Consider the following 8,733-nt stretch of genomic DNA (forward strand, 5'->3'; position numbering starts at 1 on the left):
ACTGAGGAACAGCTGGCAGACCCTAAACCCAGGATAGAGAGGCTAGTGACTGAGTGATGTGGGTGTGAAGGTGTGGAGGTGGATCAGTGAGTCAGGGAGACTGTGTAGAAGGACAGAGAGCCAGCAGGAACGTCCACATACACTGCTACTCTGTTAGAGACACGGGAGGATGGGAGGTCTGTTCTTATGTTATTGTGATAGGACAAGTAACGATCATCAGAGCACCTCAGACTCAGGACTGATCATTCCATCCAAACCCACAGTATTACTGGTTCCTCTCCTGCAGATCCTTTGTAACTCACTGATATATAAAACCCCTCCTTGTTCGCACCTCAGTAACAGCGACCCGTCAGACCATCTTACCAGCAGCTGAGGATTGGAGTCAAACCACCTTTGGATGATCAGGATACGGCTGATCCTCCTCCACATGTGTCCACGTCCTGTTGTTGTCAGACAGTTTGAGGTCTTTGTACTGGTGTTGTGTCCAGTTCCGTTACCAGACATCTGTGGATGGAGAACAAGACACATACAGCTGCAGGTTATCATCTGATGATTTATTAACAAAACAACATCACAATTACTGAAAGAAAAATAATTTAAACTTCCATTCCATATTCAGCGTGGAATGATAGTTAACAAACAACTTCAACAATCCAGTTATAAACAATTCATTCAGTTTATAAATAACATCTGAGGTATAATATGTTGCACAAAATGTCTGACTTGTAGGTATTTGAAAAAATGGGAGTTGGGCAAACCATATTTTTTGACAGTTGCGAAAGACGCATAAAGAATTGTCGTAAAGAGGATATTAAAACATTTAATGCCCTTATGTGATAGTAAAATCATCACTGTTTGGTGTGCTCTGATCAATTCACAAATAAGGTATGTGTGTGTGTTAATCCGAAGGTGCTTACATAACCAAAGTGTTTATTGGGTCAATTGTATATGAAACACCTGTGTCTTACATAACCAAAGTGTTTATCGGGTCACTGTATATGAAAACACCTGTGTACCCAAATATATAAGGAGTTGTGAAACACTTGTGTAACCTAACCAAATATGATATTTTTGGATAAACTTGCTTGTTGAGACTACTGATGCCAAATGCTCTAGTATGGGAGGGGTGGGCGCCTGAGAGCCTGACTGGCCCGTCTAGGCTCGCACGCGTCTGCCGTTGGTAAAGGTATAAAGAGTGGGGGCTTCCGCGCCATGGTAGAGTCCGCTGTGGGTTGTGTATGAGAAGCCAGCTGGTTGCACGGGGGGACCTACGGGGTGTTGGCTCTCCACTATTGGCGACGGTAAGCCTGTTTTCTGTTCATTATGTGTTAACCAAGTGTGAGGGATTGTGGGTTGAGATTGACAATAAACGCCATATATTGTACCAGTCTAACCTGAGTCCAGTGTGATCATTTCCTGAGTGCCGATCGACACCCGATCCTCTTAAATTTATTTCAACACACCTTATCATGCCAATTCTGAAATGACCAGGCAAAAGGGGATGGGGCAAAGAGAGGGTTAGCTACGATTGGACCATAGTGAGAGGGAACCTGAAACCAATGTTTTTCCAAAACCGGGTCCACATTCGCAGGGAGTGACTAACTGGACACCTCTGCCGGGTCCCCCGATGTAACTCAACAAATAGTCGCTCATTGCAAACAATGCTCATTGTTTGTTAGAACCAACGCGAGAGGGATACTGTAAGTACAACAGTTAACCAAGGAATAAAATCAGAACCCAAACCAAATTTCCTAAAGCTAAAAAAAGATAAATCCCACTCTATCAAATGCCTTCTCACTGTGTTCTCAGACACGACACACAGACCCAGAGCGGATGACTGGAAGTGCCTTTAGCTTGCTCTCACGTATATGTGTTTGGCAAATGGAACAGGAGTCCAGTCTTTTCCCAGGATGCAAAGACAAGTTCCTGTGTTCAGTGGGTGTGTGTTTGTGATTTGTGCATGCCATGCACACATTGACTCGTGGATGCGTTAGTAAATGTTGCATAAAATATACCCTTTCAGGTTTAATGAAAAATTCATAAATGTGGATATTCAAAAACAAGGCCTACTTTTAATGACCCCAGTTTGATCAGGGGAGATGATTTTGTGGAGGAGGACGTCTCCAATCTAAGTGCCAGGACTTTGCTGAATTTTAACATGTGTAAAAAAAAGAGACGTCAATAAGAAGTGCAGTCAAGGAGTAGTGTCCTTTTTAAGTATAAGAGGGATGCATGCTTGGTAATTGAAGAGAGGACTGAACCAGTTTTCAAAAGATATATATCTATATATTGAGTTTTGGTTGTGTCCTTGTGTGAAGGATCTCAAATATGAATAAGAGATTTATGTGACAAAAGGCTTTGAATATTATTAAAATGTTAGGGTCTGAGGTACTATCACGCATTGTAGTTCAAATCACGGGATGAATGTTCGGCTCTTAAGTTATGCAATGGTTAGCCAATGATTTTCCAATTTATCACGCGTTCACAGTATATACTCCTACATCTGAGTAGGAATCTCAATTTGTTAAGAAGAGAGAAAGTCAAATGTCTGAAGTGGTACACGTCTTTGGACGAGTATAGAGAAGAGAGTTATACACAGACTTTCCAGACTTAAAATTAAATGGAAATGTCAGTTTCTGCCTTGAGCATTATTTTTAAATGCACCATAAGAGATTGTTTCTCCTCTTAAAAGGTGCTCTAAGCAGTGTTGGGTGACGGCACTCTGTGACGTGCAAAGTCTTTTCAAACAAACGAGGTCGGCTCACCCCTCCTTTACTCATCCATCCCCTCTCCCTCCATTCTGTGCTTCTCTGCACAACCCCATCCCCTTGGTAAGCACTAGAACGTACGCTAGCGAGAAGCTACTATAAAGTAGTCTCTGCGCCTATAGGTCAAACGGACGTGGGAGAAAAAGAGTAATCTCTACCTGCCGGGTAAAAATCATAGAAAAAGCAGTTTTTCAACAAACTTAACCTTCTTGTCACTAAAAAACAGTTATGATGCCTTCCAGTCAAGTTTTGACCACACCACAGCATGAGACGGCTTTTCTTCAGTCAAGAAAATGCAAAAATCTAGTGTATCATGCAGCTAATTTCTCATAAAACTTTAAACACACTCACACTTCTTAAGTCCAGGTCTCAACCACGTGGGCCACTGGTCTGTCCTGCAGGAAGAAACAAAGTCAGAACAACTTATACTCCTTCACTCAGATCCTCCATTAATCATGAACCAGAGTTCATCAGTTAATGACAGAGAAGCGTGGGAGAGCTGCTGTTGTTGTCCACTGTCCCATCTATCCACCTGAGAGTGTCCAGTCTCCAGTTTGGATCCTAAGTCCAGCTGAGAGCAGCTCACCCTGAATCCTGGATGATTGTAGCTCAGGTCCAGTTCTTCAGAGGGTGGGGTTGGAGCTCAGAGCTGAGGCCAGATAAGCCGAGCCTTCCTCTGAGATCAGACATCCTGACAGACTACACACACACCACACACACACACAACACACACACACACACACACACACCACACACACACACACACACAACACACACACACAACACACACACACAATGACTGTTACCAACACCACTAATGGAGCGTAGTGTTGGTTTGGGCAGATCTTTTTCAGATGAACTCTCAATTGAAGCTGCATTTTGCAAAAATAAGTCATTAGTAATTTAAAATCTAGTGTCTGAAGTACAGAGGCAAAATAACAAATGTGTTATTGTACAGGTACCTATATGAACCTAACTATATATTCAAGACAGTTTATGTGCCAGTTGCAACTATTACAGTGTCTATAGCAATCATCATACCGTGTAAAAAGTTACTTTTTGCACATTACATACTGGAAATAATAAATAAATCTATTATTTCCAGATGTATTTACACTTTAAAACGCTCAACATCAAAGTTAAAATAACATTTTTAAACATTGTGAACATCATTCAAATGAAGCTCTTCTGAAAAAGGGCCAAACACAGGTTTGTTTCGCTTTGCAATGAAACAACAGAAGTTTCTAAGACATGTGGCAAAAGTTTTATGGTCAGATCAGTCCAAAAAGTTCAATCTTGGTCTAACTGCAAGCGTTATGTTTGGCAAAAACCAAACACAGCACACCACCCAACACACCGTACCTACTGTGAAGCATGGTGGTGGCAACATTATGTTGTGGGGATCTTCAGCAGTACTGGGAATGGTCAGGACTGAAGGGAAAATGGATGCTGCAAAGTAGACTGAAATTCTTAAGGAAACCTGCTGCCCTCTGCTAGACAGCTGAACATGGGCTGGTGGTTCACCTTTCAGCACGACACGACCCTAAGCACCACGCCAAAAAAACTATGCAGGTGCTTAAGGAAAAGAAGAGGAAAGTCGAGTGGCCAGTCAGAGTCCTGACAAATCCAATTGAAAATCTGTGGATGGACTTGGAAGACAGCCGTCAATTGCCGCTCACCACAAAATTTGACATATTTAAACAATTCTGCAAGGAAGAATAGGGAAATATTTTCAAATCTAGGTGCACAAGGCAAATAGAGATCTGTCCAAACAGACTGATGGAGGTAAATAAAGCAAAATGAGGGCTCTAACAAGTATAAATCATGGGACTTTTCAACTCTGTTATTCTAGTTTTATTTTTTATGTTTTAGAACTATTTCCTTTTGTTTGTACATGAATGTTGTTATGCAGAATGTGTAAATAAGCTGGAACCTTTATTTTAATTGGTTTGATTTTGTCTGTAAGACAAAAAAGTGACTATTTCAAAGGGGTATGATGATTTTCTATAGGCACTGTAGGGCGTGAAACCATCGCACCTCCACAGTGACGTCATGCCACCGACACATCCGTTCTAATGAAATGATTACCTGGGGGGTGTATGAAAGGTTTGTTCATCTAGTCATCAGTTAGTGTGTCTATTAAGACAATAAATAACAATATGGAGCACTGCTGATTGCTGTTTGATTGAACCAAAGATGTCTTGCAATACTGTGAAACCAAGACACAACACTGAAACACGCTCTTAAGTCACAAGGGACTGGGAGCTGAGAACTGTTGACAGAGCTGCACAGCTTCTCTCTGATTGGTTGGCATGTAGCAGTCCAATAATAACTAATATATAAGAAAATAATTGCTTTGAAGGTTTTAAAATGATTTAACACTCACCGAGAGTTTCCAGTCTGCAGTGGGGACTCTTCAGTCCAGCGACAGCTGATCCACCCTGAATCCTGCAGGTTGTTGTTACTCAGGTCCAGCTCTCTCAGACTAGAGGACTGGGAGCTGAGAACTGAGGACAGAGCTTCACAGCTTCTCTCTGACAGGTTACAGCCACTCAGTCTGAAGAGGAATCAGTTAAAACAATTAGAAACAAAAGTTATTTTCTTGAATCAAGATAAACTCCATTTAATATGGATAGTTGGATAGATAGTGTGTGCAGTACAGAGCTTTGTTGGAGGATTTGACCACCTGCAGCAGCCTCAGAAGAGCCTCCTCTGAAGCAGGTATTCTTCAGGTCAACACCCTGCAGGTGTGTTACTCAGGTCCAGCTCTCTCGACTAGAGGACTGGGGAGTGAGGAATGAGGACAGAGCTCACAGTTTCTATCTGACAGGTTACAGCCACTCAGCCTAAAGAGGATATCCAGACAGTCCATTAATAATTGATACATAAGAACAAAAAGAGCTTAGGCAGTAATCTTTTTTTAAATAAAAGGTAGAATAACCTGAGAGTTTCCAGTCTGCAGTGAGGACTCTTCAGTCCAGCCGACAGCTGCTTCCCTCCTGAATCCTGCAGGTTGTTGTTACTCAGGTCCAGCTCTCTCAGACTAGAGGACTGGGAGCTGAGAACTGAGGACAGAGCTTCACAGCTCCTCTCTGACAGGTTACAGCCACTCAGTCTGAAGATGAAAAACATAAGAAAACAATTACAATGTTTCATTCTGAATGAGTATAAACTATTTAATATGGATAGTTGCGTTCACGTACAGAGCTTTTGTGGAGGCTTTGACCACAGGCAGCAGCCTCAGAAGAGCCTCCTCTGAAGCAGAGTATTTCTTCAGGTCAAACACGTCCAGATCTTCTCCTGATGTCAGTAAGATGAAGACCAGAGCTGACCACTGAGCAGGAGACAGTTTATCTCCAGAAAGACTTCCTGAACTCAGGGCCTGTTGGATCTGCTCCACTAGAGAACCATCATTCAGTTCATTCAGACAGTGGAACAGATTGATGCTTCTCTCTGCAGACAGATTCTCACGATTTCTTCTTGATTGTACTCGGTGTTGATTGGTCAGTGAGCCACCCTGTCGTGTCATTAGTCCTGTAGGAGACTCTGATTGGTCTGCAGGGAAAGACCCAGGAGGAGCGGGGAACAAGTCCAGGTGTCCATTTGGACTCTGTAAGGCCTTGTCCACAGCACTGGTAGAACTGTGGTGTTTGTCACTTAAGACTTCAAACAGCGGGATGTGTTGTTCTTCTGCCAGTAGGTTGACTCCAGAGTTTGGTGAAGGTCAGTGGACATGAAGAGCAGCCAGAAACTCCTGAACACTCAGATGGACGAAGCAGAACACCTTGTCCCGGTACAGTTCTCTCCTCTTTAAAGATCTGTGTGAACACTCTGAGACCACTGAGCTGTCTGATACGATGCCACACTCTGTCAGGTCTGATTCAAGAAGATCAGGTTGCCTTTCTGCAGCTGCTCAAAAGCGTTTTCCAGAGACTCGATAATCTTCCTGCTCTCTGGACTCCAGTGTGGATCCGTCTCAGCTTGTCCATTATACTTTGAGTTCTTCACTTTGGATGAACCACCAGGAAGTGGATGTACATCTCAGTCAGGGGTTGGGCAGCTTCTTCCTCTGGTCTTCAACAAGTCCTCCAGAAACCGTAGCATTGATCCAGCAAAGAAGTGGGATGTGGCAAATGATGTGGAGACTTCGTGACTCTGATGTGGGAGATGATTCTCTTGGCATGCTCCACTACTCTAATCTTTCCTGAGATCCTCCTTCTGGGGGTCAGTGAACCCTCTGACCTCTGTCACCAGTCAACACATCAGCAGGGATCTGATGGCTGCGCAGGTCGTGTGGGATCAGAGGAGAGCAGAGGGAAGCAGTTTCCCCTGATGAGTTTGTCAGCAGCACATCCACTGAGGTGGACTCTGTAACATCAGTCAGGATCTCAGTGTTGAAGAAGTCAAGAGGAAGTCGACACTCATCAGACGTCAAAGATGAACACGACCTCTTCAAACCGGCAGATCTGCTTTTTTGGTTTCACTAAAGAAGTAATCAACAAGTTCCACCAAGCGAACTTTCTCTCTTTAGCACATTCAGCTCTCTGAAGGTGAATGGGAATGTGAACGGATGTCCGGTTGGCTTTGCCTTCGCCCAGTCCAGAGTGAACTTCTGTGTAAGACTGTTTTCCCGATGCCAGCCACTCCCTTGTCATCACGGTTTGATTGGTTCATCTTTCCAGGTGGGTTTAAAGATGTCATCTCGTTTATTATTGTTTGGTCTGTTTGGTTTCCTGGATGCTGTTTCAATCTGTTGACTCAGTCTCATTGACCTTGCAGCCCCTCCCCTCTAGGTAGATCTCTGGAACATCGACTCAGAATTGGGTTTCCTGCTTTAGCAATCCCCTCAAACAACACTGGAACGTCTTCGTGGTTAGATTTGAGTTTTACGCTTACAAATCCACAATATTCCTAAAAACACACAAATACGAAGATCAAAAACATTTCAACCACCAGAGAAAGTATATGAATATATGTTGGTCCATCTCGGAGACATAGTAAGCGTCCCATTGTCCAAGGATGTTGACTCTTTAGAGAAATCCTCTTACGCTCTGCAGCGGTCAGCAGCTCTCTCCGCTTCCTTCTCCTCAGGAAGTGCAGGTGTGATCTTCAGAAATGCTCTTGCTGCTCCGCTCTTCCATCTACCGACCTAACACCCTCCTCACTCCCTCTGACTCTAAGCATTCTGGTAATTGGACTAGAACCTTCTGGACTTTTTCAGCTCATTTTCACAAAAGTGACAAGTCCTCCTCCAGCAGCTGGAACAGAAGGAATTATTTATGACAAATCAAACGAAATCATGGAAGCAACATCAGATTCATGTTGTGTGAGCCTGGGAGAGTTATGACTCAGAATAGATGTAAAAGTAGTTGTTGTCCATGTCAGACCATAAAGATGGAGTCCATGCGGTGGTTTGATGCTGGGGGCAGATGACACTGGGAACCCTCTGAGCTCTCCTGGTCCACTCTGGTGGAGGAAGAGGAAGAATTAGCTCACGTCCATGTTGTCAACACAGAGACAAACACAGGGAAAGGCTACATGAAGTGATGTTTGGATGTTAAACAGTGAATCAGAGAATCTTTAGTGGTCCACCTTTATAGTCCTGCTGGGTATCAGTTTGAAATCCTCACCTTTGATCAACAGAGTGGCGTCCATCTTTGAAGAATACAGGATGACCCATAGACCGGTCACTCTTCATGGACACACAGCTGGGTCCAGGTTCAGGACAGTCTGATCTCTGATGGATCCTGGTAGAAAGAAACTCATTAAAGCTCACATATTTAGGGGAAATTGTCTCAGAATCAAAATACTTTTTATATCTAATTTAAAATGTGCGAATACAATACAAAAACTCTATTCAATAACTGACATTACGGACGTGTTACTGAACACAATTTACAACTATGTACTGTAATGGAAAATTACATTTAACCAATGATTTTCATATTAATTATTCATAATAAGA

This window comes from Etheostoma spectabile, unplaced genomic scaffold (genome assembly GCF_008692095.1).
Source record: "Etheostoma spectabile isolate EspeVRDwgs_2016 unplaced genomic scaffold, UIUC_Espe_1.0 scaffold50, whole genome shotgun sequence".
Taxonomy (NCBI): Eukaryota; Metazoa; Chordata; class Actinopteri; order Perciformes; family Percidae; genus Etheostoma; species Etheostoma spectabile.